General features: G+C 44.2%; 1 pseudogene; it reads right to left on the bottom strand.

The window, feature by feature from the left end:
• Nucleotides 1–2,207: 2,207 nt before the first annotated feature.
• On the bottom strand, nt 2,208–14,115 carry LOC127923036 (tumor protein p53-inducible protein 11-like; annotated as a pseudogene).
• Between the last annotated feature and the right edge of the window lie 1,501 nt (nt 14,116–15,616).

The raw sequence follows: 15,616 nt of genomic DNA, 5'->3' as shown, positions 1-15,616 counted from the left end.
TTCTGTGTCTAATCAGAGCTGCTATATCTATGGTTCTGGGTCTAATCAGAGCTGCTATATCTATGGTTCTGGGTCTAATCAGAGCTGCTAAATCTATGGTTCTGGGTCTAAGCAGAGCTGCTATATATGGTTCTGGGTCTAAGCAGAGCTGTTATATATATGGTTCTGGGTCTAATCAGAACTAGATCTATGGTTCTGGGTCTAATCAGAGCTATATGTATGGTTCTGGGTCTAATCAGAGCTAGATCTATGGTTCTGGGTCTAATCAGAGCTGCTAGATCTATGGTTCTGGGTCTAATCAGAACTTGATCTATGGTTATGGGTCTAATCAGAGCTGCTATATCTATGGTTCTGAGTCTAATCAGAGCTGCTAGATCTATGGTTCTGGGTCTAATCAGAGCTGCTATATCTATGGTTCTGGGTCTAATCAGAGCTGCTATATCTATGGTTCTGGGTCTAATCAGAGCTGCTATATCTATGGTTCTGGGTCTAATCAGAGCTGCTAAATCTATGGTTCTGGGTCTAATCAGAGCTGCTATATCTATGGTTCTGGGTCTAATCAGAGCTGCTATATATATGGTTCTGGGTCTAATCAGAACTGAGATCTATGGTTCTGGGTCTAATCAGAGCTGCTATATCTATGGTTCTGGGTCTAATCAGAGCTGCTATATCTATGGTTCTGGGTCTAATCAGAGCTATATCTATGGTTCTGGGTCGAATCAGAAGTAGATCTATGGTTCTGGGTCTAATCAGAGCTGCTATATCTATGGTTCTGGGTCTAATCAGAGCTGCTATATCTATGGTTCTGTGTCTAATCAGAACTGCTATATCTATGGTTCTGGGTCTAATCAGAGCTGCTATATATATGGTTCTGGGTATAATCAGAACTGCTATATCTATGGTTCTGGGTCTAATCAGACATGCTATATCTATGGTTCTGTGTCTAATCAGAACTGCTATATCTATGGTTCTGGGTCTAATCAGAGCTGCTATATCTATGGTTCTGGGTCTAATCAGAGCTGCTAGATCTATGGTTCTGGGTCTAATCAGAACTTGATCTATGGTTATGGGTCTAACCAGAGCTATATATATGGTTCTGAGTCTAATCAGAGCTAGATCTATGGTTCTGGGTCTAATCAGAGCTATGTGTATGGTTCTGGGTCTAATCAGAGCTAGATCTATGGTTCTGAGTCTAATCAGAGCTAGATCTATGGTTCTGAGTCTAATCAGAGCTGCTATATCTATGGTTCTGGGTCTAATCAGAACTAGATCTATGGTTCTGGGTCTAATCAGAGCTGCTATATCTATGGTTCTGTGTCTAATCAGAGCTGCTATATCTATGGTTCTGGGTCTAATCAGAGTTGCTATATCTATGGTTCTGGGGTCTAATCAGAGCTGCTAAATCTATGGTTCTGGGTCTAAGCAGAGCTATATATATGGTTCTGGGTCTAATCAGAGCTGTTATATATATGGTTCTGGGTCTAATCAGAACTAGATCTATGGTTCTGGGTCTAATCAGAGCTATGTGTATGGTTATGGGTCTAATCAGAGCTAGATCTATGGTTCTGGGTCTAATCAGAGCTGCTAGATCTATGGTTCTGGGTCTAATCAGAACTTGATCTATGGTTATGGGTCTAACCAGAGCTATATATATGGTTCTGAGTCTAATCAGAGCTAGATCTATGGTTCTGAGTCTAATAAGAGCTGCTGATCTACGGTTCTGGGTCTAATCAGAGCTAGATCTATGGTTCTGGGTCTAATCAGAGCTGCTAGATCTATGGTTCTGGGTCTAATCAGAGCTGCTATATCTATGGTTCTGGGTCTAATCAGAGCTGCTATATCTATGGTTCTGGGTCTAATCAGAGCTGCTATATCTATGGTTCTGGGTCTAATCAGAGCTGCTAAATCTATGGTTCTGGGTCTAAGCAGAGCTATATATATGGTTCTGGGTCTAATCAGAGCTGCTATATATATGGTTCTGGGTCGAATCAGAACTAGATCTATGGTTCTGGGTCTAATCAGAGCTGCTATATCTATGGTTCTGGGTCTAATCAGAGCTGCTATATCTATGGTTCTGGGTCGAATCAGAGCTAAATCTATGGTTCTGGGTCGAATCAGAAGTAGATCTATGGTTCTGGGTCTAATCAGAGCTGCTGTATCTATGGTTCTGGGTCTAATCAGAACTATGTCTATGGTTCTGGGTCGAATCAGAAGTAGATCTATGGTTCTGGGTCTAATCAGAGCTGCTGTATCTATGGTTCTGGGTCTAATCAGAACTATGTGTATGGTTCTGGGTCTAATCAGAGCTATGTGTATGGTTCTGGGTCTTCTTGGTCCTGCGACCCAGGTGGTAGTAGTAGAGCTGAGTGTGATGATGAGGAAGAGGACTTCACTGAGGAGGAGGAGGATGGCAGAGTTTGACATCAGACCCAGCTCCACCAGGGTGATGCTGGTCACTGCAACGAGAGAGACACCTTTTACAACGAGGGTTAAGTACAGTGGGGCAAAAAGTATTTAGTCAGCCGCCAATTGTGCAAGTTCTCCCACTTAAAAAGATGAGAGAGGCCTGTAATTTTCATCCTGGGTACACTTCAACTATGACAGACAAATGAGGGGGAAAAATCAGAAAATCACATTGTAGGATTTTTAATGAATTTATTTGCAAATTATGGTGGATATATAGGGGACATCTGGGATGTAATGTGTTATAATGACACAGAGGAGATATATAGGGGACATATATAGGGGACATCTGGGATACAGTCTATACAAATGTAATGTGTTATACTGATACAGAGGAGATATATAGGAGACATATATAGGGGACATCTGGGATACAGCCTATACAAATGTAATGTGTTATACTGATACAGAGGGATATATAGGGGACATATATAGGGGACATCTGGGATGCAGTCTATACAAATGTAATGTGTTATACTGATAATATATAATAATAATATATGCCATTTAGCAGACGCTTTTATCCAAAGCGACTTACAGTCATGTGTGCATACATTCTACGTATGGGTGGTCCCGGGAATCGAACCCACTACCCTGGCGTTACAAGCGCCATGCTCTACCAACTGAGCTAATCAGAAGGACCACAGAGGGGATATAGGGGACATATATAGGGGACATATATAGGGGACATATATAGGGGACATCTGGGATGTAATGTGTTATACTGATACAGAGAGGATATATAGGGGACATATATAGGGGACATATATAGGGGACATCTGGGATGTAATGTTATACTGATACAGAGAGGATATATAGGGGACATATATAGGGGACATATATAGGGGACATCTGGGATGCAGTCTATACAAATGTAATGTGTTATACTGATACAGAGGGGATATATAGGGGACATATATAGGGGACATATATAGGGACATCTGGGATGTAATGTGTTATAATGACACAGAGGAGATATATAGGGGACATATATAGGGGACATCTGGGATGCAATGTGTTATACTGATACAGAGGGGATATATAGGGGACATATATAGGGGACATATATAGGGGACATCTGGGATGCAGCCTATACAAATGTAATGTGTTATACTGATACAGAGAGGATATATAGGGGACATATATAGGGGACATATATAGGGGACATCTGGGATACAGCCTATACAAATGTAATGTGTTATACTGATACAGAGAGGATATATAGGGGACACAGTGACATCTGGGATACAGCCTATACAAATTAATGTGTTATACTGATACAGAGGGGATATATAGGGGACATATATAGGGGACATCTGGGATACAGTCTATACAAATGTAATGTGTTATACTGATACAGAGGGGATATATAGGGGACATATATAGGGGACATCTGGGATGCAGTCTATACAAATGTAATGTGTTATACTGATACAGAGGGGATATATAGGGGACATATATAGGGGACATATATAGGGGACATCTGGGATACAGCCTATACAAATGTAATGTGTTATACTGATACAGAGAGGATATATAGGGGACACAGTGACATCTGGGATACAGCCTATACAAATTAATGTGTTATACTGATACAGAGGGGATATATAGGGGACATATATAGGGGACATCTGGGATACAGTCTATACAAATGTAATGTGTTATACTGATACAGAGGGGATATATAGGGGACATATATAGGGGACATCTGGGATGCAGCCTATACAAATGTAATGTGTTATACTGATACAGAGGGGATATATAGGGGACATATATAGGGGACATATATAGGGGACATCTGGGATGCAGCCTATACAAATTAATGTGTTATACTGATACAGAGGGGATATATAGGGGACATATATAGGGGACATCTGGGATGCAGTCTATACAAATTAATGTGTTGTACTGATACAGAGGGGATATATAGGGGACATATATAGGGGACATCTGGGATACAGTCTATACAAATGTAATGTGTTATATACTGATACATCTGGGAGGGGATATAGGGGACATATATAGGGGACATCTGGGATGCAGTCTATACAAATGTAATGTGTTATACTGATACAGAGGGGATATATAGGGGACATATATAGGGACATCTGGGATGCAGTCTATACAAATGTAATGTGTTATACTGATACAGAGGGGATATATAGGGGACATATATAGGGGACACAGTGACATCTGGGATACAGCCTATACAAATGTAATGTGTTATACTGATACAGAGGGGATATATAGGGGACATATATAATGGGGACATCTGGGATACAGTCTATACAAAAATGTAATGTGTTATACTGATACAGAGGGGATATATAGGGGACATATATAGGGGACATCTGGGATGCAGCCTATACAAAATGTAATGTGTTATACTGATACAGAGGATATATAGGGACATATCTAGGGGACATATAGCATCTGGGATACAGCCTATACAAATGTAATGTGTTATACTGATACAGAGGGGATATATAGGGGACATATATAGGGGACATATATAGGGGACATCTGGGATACAGCCTATACAAATGTAATGTGTTATACTGATACAGAGGGGATATATAGGGGACATATATAGGGACATCTGGGATGCAGTCTATACAAATGTAATGTGTTATACTGATACAGAGGGGATATATAGGGGACATATATAGGGGACATCTGGGATGCAGTCTATACAAATGTAATGTGTTATACTGATACAGAGGGGATATATAGGGGACATATATAGGGGACATATATAGGGGACATCTGGGATGCAGCTGTTACTGATCATAGACACTACTGTTACTGATCATAGCCACTACTATTACTGATCATAGACAATACTATTACTGATCATAGCCACTACTGTTACTGATCATAGACAATCCTGTTACTGATCATAGACACTACTATTACTGATCATAGAAACTACTGTTACTGATCATAGACACTACCGTTACTGATCATAGCCACTACTGTTACTGATCATAGACAATACTATTACTGATCATAGCCACTACTGTTACTGATCATAGACAATCCTGTTACTGATCATAGACACTACTATTACTGATCATAGAAACTACTGTTACTGATCATAGACAATCCTGTTACTGATCATAGCCACTACTGTTACTGATCATAGACAATCCTGTTACTGATCATAGACAATACTATTACTGATCATAGCCACTACTGTTACTGATCATAGACAATCCTGTTACTGATCATAGAAACTACTGTTACTGATCATAGACAATCCTGTAACCTACAGATCGTTTGTAAAGAACAACTCCCGATGTTCCAATCATAAACCAATAGGTGAAGCCCAATGCATCCTTACTGCACAGTCATTAGTTTGTGTTGTTAGTAAATGGATATTAGGACAGAACAACAGATCCCTTACCCAGGAACTGGACAGACAAGAGGCAGGCCTCCGTCAGCAGGGTCCACTGGATAATGGCCTTCTCTGCTGTGTACAGACCTTTCCACATGATCAATGAGACACCTGGTGGGGGGGGAAGAGAGAGAGAGAGAGAGAGAGAGAGAGAGAGACAGAGAGAGAGAGAGAGAGAGAGAGAGAGAGAGAGAGAGAGGGGAGAGACAGAGAGAGATGAGAGACAGAGAGAGAGAGAGAGGGAGAGAGAGAGAGGAGAGACAGAGAGAGAGAGAGGGGAGAGAGAGAGAGGAGAGACAGAGACAGAGACAGAGACAGAGACAGAGAGAGAGAGAGAGAGAGAGAGAGAGAGAGAGAGAGAGAGAGAGAGAGAGAGAGAGAGAGAGAGAGAGAGAGAGAGAGAGAGAGAGAGAGAGAGAATGAGAGGAGAGACAGAGAGAAAGAGAGAGACCGAGAGAGAGAGGAGAGGAGAGAGAGAGAGGAGAGGGAGGAGAGGAGAGACAGAGAGGAGAGGGAGGAGATGAGAGGAGAGACAGAGACAGAGAGAGATAGGAGAGAGAGGAGAGACAGAGAGAAAGAGAGGAGAAAGAGAAGAGAGAGAGAGAGAGACAGAGACACATAGAGAGAGACACAGAGAGAGAAGAGAGAGAGAGAGAGAGACAGAGACACATAGAGAGAGAGAGAGAGAGAGAGAGAGAGATGTTTAGCATTAGGGTGAGGACTACAGTCGTCTAGTGTGTAGCCAGCCTTCTAAAACCCCGATGTCTCGATCACTCCACTATTGGAAGTACTGTGAGAAGTCTGGGTTTCCGAGGTCAGGTCCACATTGGCTCACATCAGAACGGATCCAGACAACCAGATCTCTCGGATACTAATTCCTTCCTTCCTGGAAGTGGCTGGATTTTAACACTGTACTAGTGTAGGGTGGACATCCTGTCCATCAGGAAGTAGTGAGCCCTTCTGATGACCCCAGCCTACACAGAGCCTTGGATAGATACAGTATAATACTATATTTAGAACTATATAGTACATCTGTGGCTCTGCTCCAACCAAGGCTGTTACTAAACAGACAGTAGAGGAACTGTGTCTGTGATCCAAAAGGCACCCTAATTCCCTATTAGTGCGCACTACTTTCAACCAGAGCTCTATGGAACCTGGACAAAAGTAGTGCACTATAAAACATGGAATAGGGTGCCATTTGTGACGAACCCTGTATCTTCACCCTTGTTTCCTACAGCCTTCCGCTGTTAAGGGATTATCCTCTCTTCCTTCCTGTCTTTCTCAGTCGGGTTCTGACTTTCATCCATCCCTCCCCTCTCTCTCCCCTCCATCAGAGGGGGACTGTACAGTCACGCCTTGCTGTACTCAAATGCACTCACTCATCATGTAATACTGTAAAACATGGCGGACTGAATACGAACCTCTTAATACCCTGTGACAAAACGATTAAAGCATTCACGATTATTACCATCTTATTACGCCCTCAGCTGGTTCTGGTCCTACCTGTTATTTAGCTAGGTAAACCCTCAGCTGGTCCTACCTGTTATTTAGCTAGGTAAACCCTAAACTGGTTCTGGTTCTACCTGTTATTTAGCTAGGTAAACCCTCAGCTGGTCCTATCTGTTATTTAGCTAGGTAAGCCCTCAGCTGGTTCTGGTCTTACCTGTTATTTAGCTAGGTAAACCCTAAAGCTGGTCCTATCTGTTATTTAGCTAGGTAAGCCCTCAGCTGGTCCTATCTGTTATTTAGCTAGGTAAGCCCTCAGCTGGTTCTGGTCTTACCTGTTATTTAGCTAGGTAAGCCCTAAAGCTGGTTCTACCTGTTATTTAGCTAGGTAAGCCCTCAGCTGGTACTACCTGTTATTTAGCTAGGTAAGCCCTCAGCTGGTTCTACCTGTTATTGAGCTAGGTAAGTCCTCAGCTGGTTCTGGTTCTACCTGTTATTTAGCTAGGTAAGCCCTCAGCTGGTCCTACCTGTTATTTAGCTAGGTAAGCCCTCAGCTGGTACTACCTGTTATTTAGCTAGGTAAGCCCTCAGCTGGTTCTACCTGTTATTTAGCTAGGTAAGCCCTCAGCTGGTTCTACCTGTTATTTAGCTAGGTAAGCCCTCAGCCGGTTCTGGTTCTACCTGTTATTTAGCTAGGTAAGCCCTCAGCTGGTCCTACCTGTTATTGAGCTAGGTAAGCCCTCAGCTGGTTCTACCTGTTATTTAGCTAGGTAAGCCCTCAGCTGGTTCTGGTTCTACCTGTTATTTAGCTAGGTAAGCCCTCAGCTGGTTCTGGTTCTACCTGTTATTTAGCTAGGTAAGCCCTCAGCTGGTCCTACCTGTTATTTAGCTAGGTAAGCCCTCAGCTGGTTCTACCTGTTATTTAGCTAGGTAAGTCCTCAGCTGGTTCTGGTTCTACCTGTTATTTAGCTAGGTAAGCCCTCAGCTGGTTCTGGTCCTACCTGTTATTTAGCTAGGTAAACCCTAAACTGGTTCTGGTTCTACCTGTTATTTAGCTAGGTAAGCCCTAAACTGGTTCTGGTTCTACCTGTTATTTAGCTAGGTAAGCCCTCAGCTGGTTCTGGTCCTACCTGTTATTTAGCTAGGTAAGCCCTCAGCTGGTTCTACCTGTTATTTAGCTAGGTAAACCCTCAGCTGGTTCTACCTGTTATTTAGCTAGGTAAGCCCTCAGCTGGTTCTACCTGTTATTTAGCTAGGTAAGCCCTAAACTGGTTCTGGTCCTACCTGTTATTTAGCTAGGTAAACCCTCAGCTGGTTCTGGTCCTATCTGTTATTTAGCTAGGTAAACCCTCAGCTGGTCCTACCTGTTATTTAGCTAGGTAAACCCTCAGCTGGTTCTGGTCCTACCTGTTATTTAGCTAGGTAAGCCCTAAACTGGTTATACCTGTTATTTAGCTAGGTAAGCCCTCAGCTGGTCCTACCTGTTATTTAGCTAGGTAAGCCCTAAACTGGTTCTACCTGTTATTTAGCTAGGTAAGCCCTCAGCTGGTTCTACCTGTTATTTAGCTAGGTAAACCCTCAGCTGGTTCTGGTCTTACCTGTTATTTAGCTAGGTAAACCCTCAGCTGGTTCTACCTGTTATTTAGCTAGGTAAACCCTCAGCTGGTTCTACCTGTTATTTAGCTAGGTAAGCCCTCAGCTGGTTCTGGTCTTACCTGTTATTTAGCTAGGTAAGCCCTAAAGCTGGTTCTACCTGTTATTTAGCTAGGTAAGCCCTCAGCTGGTCCTACCTGTTATTTAGCTAGGTAAGCCCTCAGCTGGTCCTACCTGTTATTTAGCTAGGTAAGCCCTCAGCTGGTCCTACCTGTTATTTAGCTAGGTAAGCCCTCAGCTGGTCCTACCTGTTATTTAGCTAGGTAAACCCTCAGCTGGTCCTACCTGTTATTTAGCTAGGTAAGCCTCAGCTGGTTCTGGTCTTACCTGTTCTTTAGCTAGGTACGCCCTAAACTGGTTCTGGTCTTACCTGTTCTTTAGCTAGGTAAGTCCTCAGCTGGTTCTGGTTCTACCTGTTATTTAGCTAGGTAAGCCCTCAGCTGGTCCTACCTGTTATTTAGCTAGGTAAGCCCTCAGCTGGTACTACCTGTTATTTAGCTAGGTAAGCCCTCAGCTGGTTCTACCTGTTATTTAGCTAGGTAAGCCCTCAGCTGGTTCTACCTGTTATTTAGCTAGGTAAGCCCTCAGCCGGTTCTGGTTCTACCTGTTATTTAGCTAGGTAAGCCCTCAGCTGGTCCTACCTGTTATTGAGCTAGGTAAGCCCTCAGCTGGTTCTACCTGTTATTTAGCTAGGTAAGCCCTCAGCTGGTTCTGGTTCTACCTGTTATTTAGCTAGGTAAGCCCTCAGCTGGTTCTGGTTCTACCTGTTATTTAGCTAGGTAAGCCCTCAGCTGGTCCTACCTGTTATTTAGCTAGGTAAGCCCTCAGCTGGTTCTACCTGTTATTTAGCTAGGTAAGTCCTCAGTTGGTTCTGGTTCTACCTGTTATTTAGCTAGGTAAGCCCTCAGCTGGTTCTGGTCCTACCTGTTATTTAGCTAGGTAAGTCCTCAGCTGGTTCTGGTTCTACCTGTTATTTAGCTAGGTAAGCCCTCAGCTGGTTCTGGTTCTACCTGTTATTTAGCTAGGTAAGCCCTCAGCTGGTCCTACCTGTTATTTAGCTAGGTAAGCCCTCAGCTGGTTCTACCTGTTATTTAGCTAGGTAAGCCCTCAGCTGGTTCTACCTGTTATTTAGCTAGGTAAGCCCTCAGCTGGTTCTACCTGTTATTTAGCTAGGTAAGCCCTCAGCTGGTTCTGGTTCTACCTGTTATTTAGCTAGGTAAGCCCTCAGCTGGTTCTACCTGTTATTTAGCTAGGTAAGCCCTCAGCTGGTTCTACCTGTTATTTAGCTAGGTAAGCCCTAAACTGGTTCTGGTTCTACCTGTTATTTAGCTAGGTAAGCCCTCTCAGCTGGTTCTGGTTCTACCTGTTATTTAGCTAGGTAAGCCCTCAGCTGGTTCTGGTTCTACCTGTTCTATCTAAAAGGAGATTCAAAGTGAGATTCCATGACATAATGTATTCTCATTGTGATCTGGAGATGAACATGTTTGATGTATAATTGAATAAGGTTTATATAGCAGGCGGTCTTTTCAACCCAGTTAAATAGATGCGTTAATTTACCGGCAGGAAAACCCCCTCTAGACATCTGAATGTTGTCCTCTTATCATACCTGGGGCCTCTTTCTGGACCAACAAGTCACTCACCACAAACTACAGGATCCAGAATGCATTGCTTCAAGTCCTCACTTTAACACTGTTCATCAACAACAAGTGTTATCTACCCTAGAGGAGTTAGTCAGGAACTCGACGGGACCATTAAATATTAAGAAGTACAGATGTTAAATCATTAATAGCTAGTGAGACTGAGCGGTTTCCTTGGCAGAGAAGTGACAGTAGACAGCCCCTACTGAGTAGTGCTTCTCCTCCCTGGAGTCTGATACTGTCACAGTAGACGGCCCTTACTGAGTAGTGCTCCTCCATAGTCTGATACTGTCACAGTAGACAGCCCTTACTGAGTAGTGCTCCTCCATAGAGTCTGATACTGTCACAGTAGACAGCCCTTACTGAGTAGTGCTCCTCCCTAGAGTCTGATACTGTCACAGTAGACAGCCCTTACTGAGTAGTGCTCCTCCCTAGAGTCTGATACTGTCACAGTAGACAGCCCCTACTGAGTAGTGCTCCTCCTCCTGGAGTCTGATACTGTCACAGTAGACAGCCCTTACTGAGTAGTGCTCCTCCATAGTCTGATACTGTCACAGTAGACAGCCCTTACTGAGTAGTGCTCCTCCTCCCTAGAGTCTGATACTGTCACAGTAGACAGCCCTTACTGAGTAGTGCTCCTCCTCCATAGAGTCTTATACTGTCACAGTAGACAGCCCTTACTGAGTAGTGCTCCTCCTCCCTAGAGTCTGATACTGTCACAGTAGACAGCCCTTACTGAGTAGTGCTCCTCCATCACTTTAACACTGTTCATCAACAACAAGTGTTATCTACCCTAGAGGAGTTAGTCAGGAACTCGACGGGACCATTAAATATTAAGAAGTACAGATGTTAAATCATTAATAGCTAGTGAGACTGAGCGGTTTCCTTGGCAGAGAAGTGACAGTAGACAGCCCTACTGAGTAGTGCTCCTCCTCCCTGGAGTCTGATACTGTCACAGTATACGGCCCTTACTGAGTAGTGCTCCTCCATAGTCTGATACTGTCACAGTAGACAGCCCTTACTGAGTAGTGCTCCTCCCTAGAGTCTGATACTGTCACAGTAGACAGCCCTTACTGAGTAGTGCTCCTCCATAGAGTCTGATACTGTCACAGTAGACAGCCCTTACTGAGTAGTGCTCCTCCCTAGAGTCTGATACTGTCACAGTAGACAGCCCCTACTGAGTAGTGCTCCTCCTCCCTGGAGTCTGATACTGTCACAGTAGACAGCCCTTACTGAGTAGTGCTCCTCCATAGTCTGATACTGTCACAGTAGACAGCCCTTACTGAGTAGTGCTCCTCCCTAGAGTCTGATACTGTCACAGTAGACAGCCCTTACTGAGTAGTGCTCCTCCATAGTCTGATACTGTCACAGTAGACAGCCCTTACTGAGTAGTGCTCCTCCTCCCGAGAGTCTGATACTGTCACAGTAGACAGCCCTTACTGAGTAGTGCTCCTCCTCCATAGAGTCTTATACTGTCACAGTAGACAGCCCTTACTGAGTAGTGCTCCTCCTCCCTAGAGTCGGATACTGTCACAGTAGACAGCCCTTACTGAGTAGTGCTCCTCCTCCCTAGAGTCAGATACTGTCACAGTAGACAGCCCTTACTGAGTAGTGCTCCTCCTCCCTAGAGTCTGATACTGTCACAGTAGACAGCCCCTACTGAGTAGTGCTCCTCCATAGTCTGATACTGTCACAGTAGACAGCCCTTACTGAGTAGTGCTCCTCCTCCCTGGAGTCTGATACTGTCACAGTAGACAGCCCCTACTGAGTAGTGCTCCTCCATAGTCTGATACTGTCACAGTAGACAGCCCTTACTGAGTAGTGCTCCTCCATAGTCTGATACTGTCACAGTAGACAGCCTTTACTGAGTAGTGCTCCTCCTTCCTGGAGTCTGATACTGTCACAGTAGACAGCCCTTACTGAGTAGTGCTCCTCCATAGTCTGATACTGTCACAGTAGACAGCCCTTACTGAGTAGTGCTCCTCCCTAGAGTCTGATACTGTCACAGTAGACAGCCCTTACTGAGTAGTGCTCCTCCATAGTCTGATACTGTCACAGTAGACAGCCCTTACTGAGTAGTGCTCCTCCTCCCTAGAGTCTGATACTGTCACAGTAGACAGCCCTTACTGAGTAGTGCTCCTCCTCCATAGAGTCTTATACTGTCACAGTAGACAGCCCTTACTGAGTAGTGCTCCTCCTCCCTAGAGTCTGATACTGTCACAGTAGACAGCCCTTACTGAGTAGTGCTCCTCCATAGAGTCTGATACTGTCACAGTAGACAGCCCTTACTGAGTAGTGCTCCTCCATAGAGTCTGATACTGTCACAGTAGACAGCCCTTACTGAGTAGTGCTCCTCCTCCCTAGAGTCTGATACTGTCACAGTAGACAGCCCTTACTGAGTAGGGCTCCTCCCTAGAGTCTGATACTGTCACAGTAGACAGCCCTTACTGAGTAGTGCTCCTCCTCCATAGAGTCTGATACTGTCACAGTAGACAGCCCTTACTGAGTAGTGCTCCTCCTCCCTAGAGTCTGATACTGTCACAGTAGACAGCCCTTACTGAGTAGTGCTCCTCCATAGAGTCTGATACTGTTACAGTAGACAGCCCTTACTGAGTAGTGCTCCTCCTCCCTAGAGTCTGATACTGTCACAGTAGACAGCCCTTACTGAGTAGTGCTTCTCCTCCATAGAGTCTGATACTGTCACAGTAGACAGCCCTTACTGAGTAGTGCTCCTCCTCCCTAGAGTCTGATACTGTCACAGTAGACAGCCCTTACTGAGTAGTGCTTCTCCTCCATAGAGTCTGATACTGTCACAGTAGACAGCCCTTACTGAGTAGTGCTCCTCCTCCCTAGAGTCTGATACTGTCACAGTAGACAGCCCTTACTGAGTAGTGCCTCTCCTCCATAGAGTCTGATACTGTCACAGTAGACAGCCCTTACTGAGTAGTGCTCCTCCTCCCTAGAGTCTGATACTGTCACAGTAGACAGCCCTTACTGAGTAGTGCTTCTCCTCCATAGAGTCTGATACTGTCACAGTAGACAGCCCTTACTGAGTAGTGCTCCTCCTCCCTAGAGTCTGATACTGTCACAGTAGACAGCCCTTACTGAGTAGTGCTCCTCCCTAGAGTCTGATACTGTCACAGTAGACAGCCCTTACTGAGTAGCGCTTCTCCTCCATAGAGTCTGATACTGTCACAGTAGACAGCCCTTACTGAGTAGTGCTCCTCCTAGAGTCTGATACTGTCACAGTAGACAGCCCTTACTGAGTAGTGCTCCTCCCTAGAGTCTGATACTGTCACAGTAGACAGCCCTTACTGAGTAGTGCTCCTCCTCCCTAGAGTCTGATACTGTCACAGTAGACAGCCCTTACTGAGTAGGGCTCCTCCATAGAGTCTGATACTGTCACAGTAGACAGCCCTTACTGAGTAGGGCTCCTCCATAGAGTCTGATGGAGATCCTGGTGGTCCTGAGCTCAAACACAAACTCATAGAGCTGACTGGGGAACACTAGAGCCTGTAGAGACAGACAGGGAGGAAGAGAGAGAGAGAGGGGAAAGAGAGGTGGGAGAGAGAGGAAGAAGGGGAAAGAGAGGCGGGAGAGAGAGAGCACAAGAGAGTGGGGGAGGGGAGCGAGGGGGAGAGAGAGGTGGGAGAGAGAGGGAGAGAGAGGGGGAGGGGAGCGAGGGGTGGGAGGGAGAGAGAGGAAGAAAGAGAGCGTAGGAGAGTGAGAGAGAGAGGTAGGAGAGAGAGAGAGAGGTGGGAGAGAGAAGAAGAGCTCAGTGTTACATATGCTGTAAAATAATAATAACAACATGGTATAATAAGGCTTTTGATAGACCCAGAGACACTTGACAACCCATCCAGCAGTAGTGTCTTCTGTCCTGGTTCTGGGTTCACCGGGGTTAGAGGCTCCCCCAACCAGGTAATAACACTCCTGATTCAACTAATCAACACGCCCTTGATACGTTAAATCAGATGTTGTTAGTGTGGGGCTGGAGAACAAGCCTGCACACCCTGTCCATTCCTCGGGACCAAGATGGAACCATGAGGTCAAAGGAATAGGACTGGGAGATTTCTATACAGTACAGCAGAGGTTTAGTCCAGTTGACTAGTGTACACTACTTACTATTAAGGCTATGGTTTAGTCCAGTTGACTAGTGTACACTACTTACTATTAAGGCTATGGTTTAGTCCAGTTGACTAGTGTACACTACTTACTATTAAGGCTATGGTTTAGTCCAGTTGACTAGTGTACACTACTTACTATTAAGGCTATGGTTTAGTCCAGTTGACTAGTGTACACTACTTACTATTAAGGCTATGGTTTAGTCCAGTTGACTAGTGTACACTACTTACTATTAAGGCTATGGTTTAGTCCAGTTGACTAATGTACACTACTTACTATTAAGGCTATGGTTTAGTCCAGTTGACTAGTGTACACTACTTACTATTAAGGCTATGGTTTAGTCCAGTTGACTAGTGTACACTACTTACTATTAAGGCTATGGTTTAGTCCAGTTGACTAGTGTACACTACTTACTATTAAGGCTATGGTTTAGTCCAGTTGACTAGTGTACACTACTTACTATTAAGGCTATGGTTTAGTCCAGTTGACTAGTGTACACTACTTACTATTAAGGCTATGGTTTAGTCCAGTTGACTAGTGTACACTACTTACTATTAAGGCTATGGTTTAGTCCAGTTGACTAGTGTACACTACTTACTATTAAGGCTATGGTTTAGTCCAGTTGACTAATGTACACTACTTACTATTAAGGCTATGGTTTAGTCCAGTTGACTAGTGTACACTACTTACTATTAAGGCTATGGTTTAGTCCAGTTGACTAGTGTACACTACTTACTATTAAGGCTATGGTTTAGTCCAGTTGACTAGTGTACACTACTTACTATTAAGGCTATGGTTTAGTCCAGTTGACTAGTGTACACTACTTACTATTAAGGCTATGGTTTAGTCCAGTTGACTAGTGTACACTACTTACTATTAAGGCTATGGTTTAGTC

This window comes from Oncorhynchus keta, unplaced genomic scaffold (assembly GCF_023373465.1).
Source record: "Oncorhynchus keta strain PuntledgeMale-10-30-2019 unplaced genomic scaffold, Oket_V2 Un_contig_2802_pilon_pilon, whole genome shotgun sequence".
NCBI classification, from domain to species: Eukaryota; Metazoa; Chordata; class Actinopteri; order Salmoniformes; family Salmonidae; genus Oncorhynchus; species Oncorhynchus keta.
The sequence above is the reverse complement of the archived record's forward strand: the minus strand, read 5'-3'. Positions and strand labels throughout refer to the sequence as shown.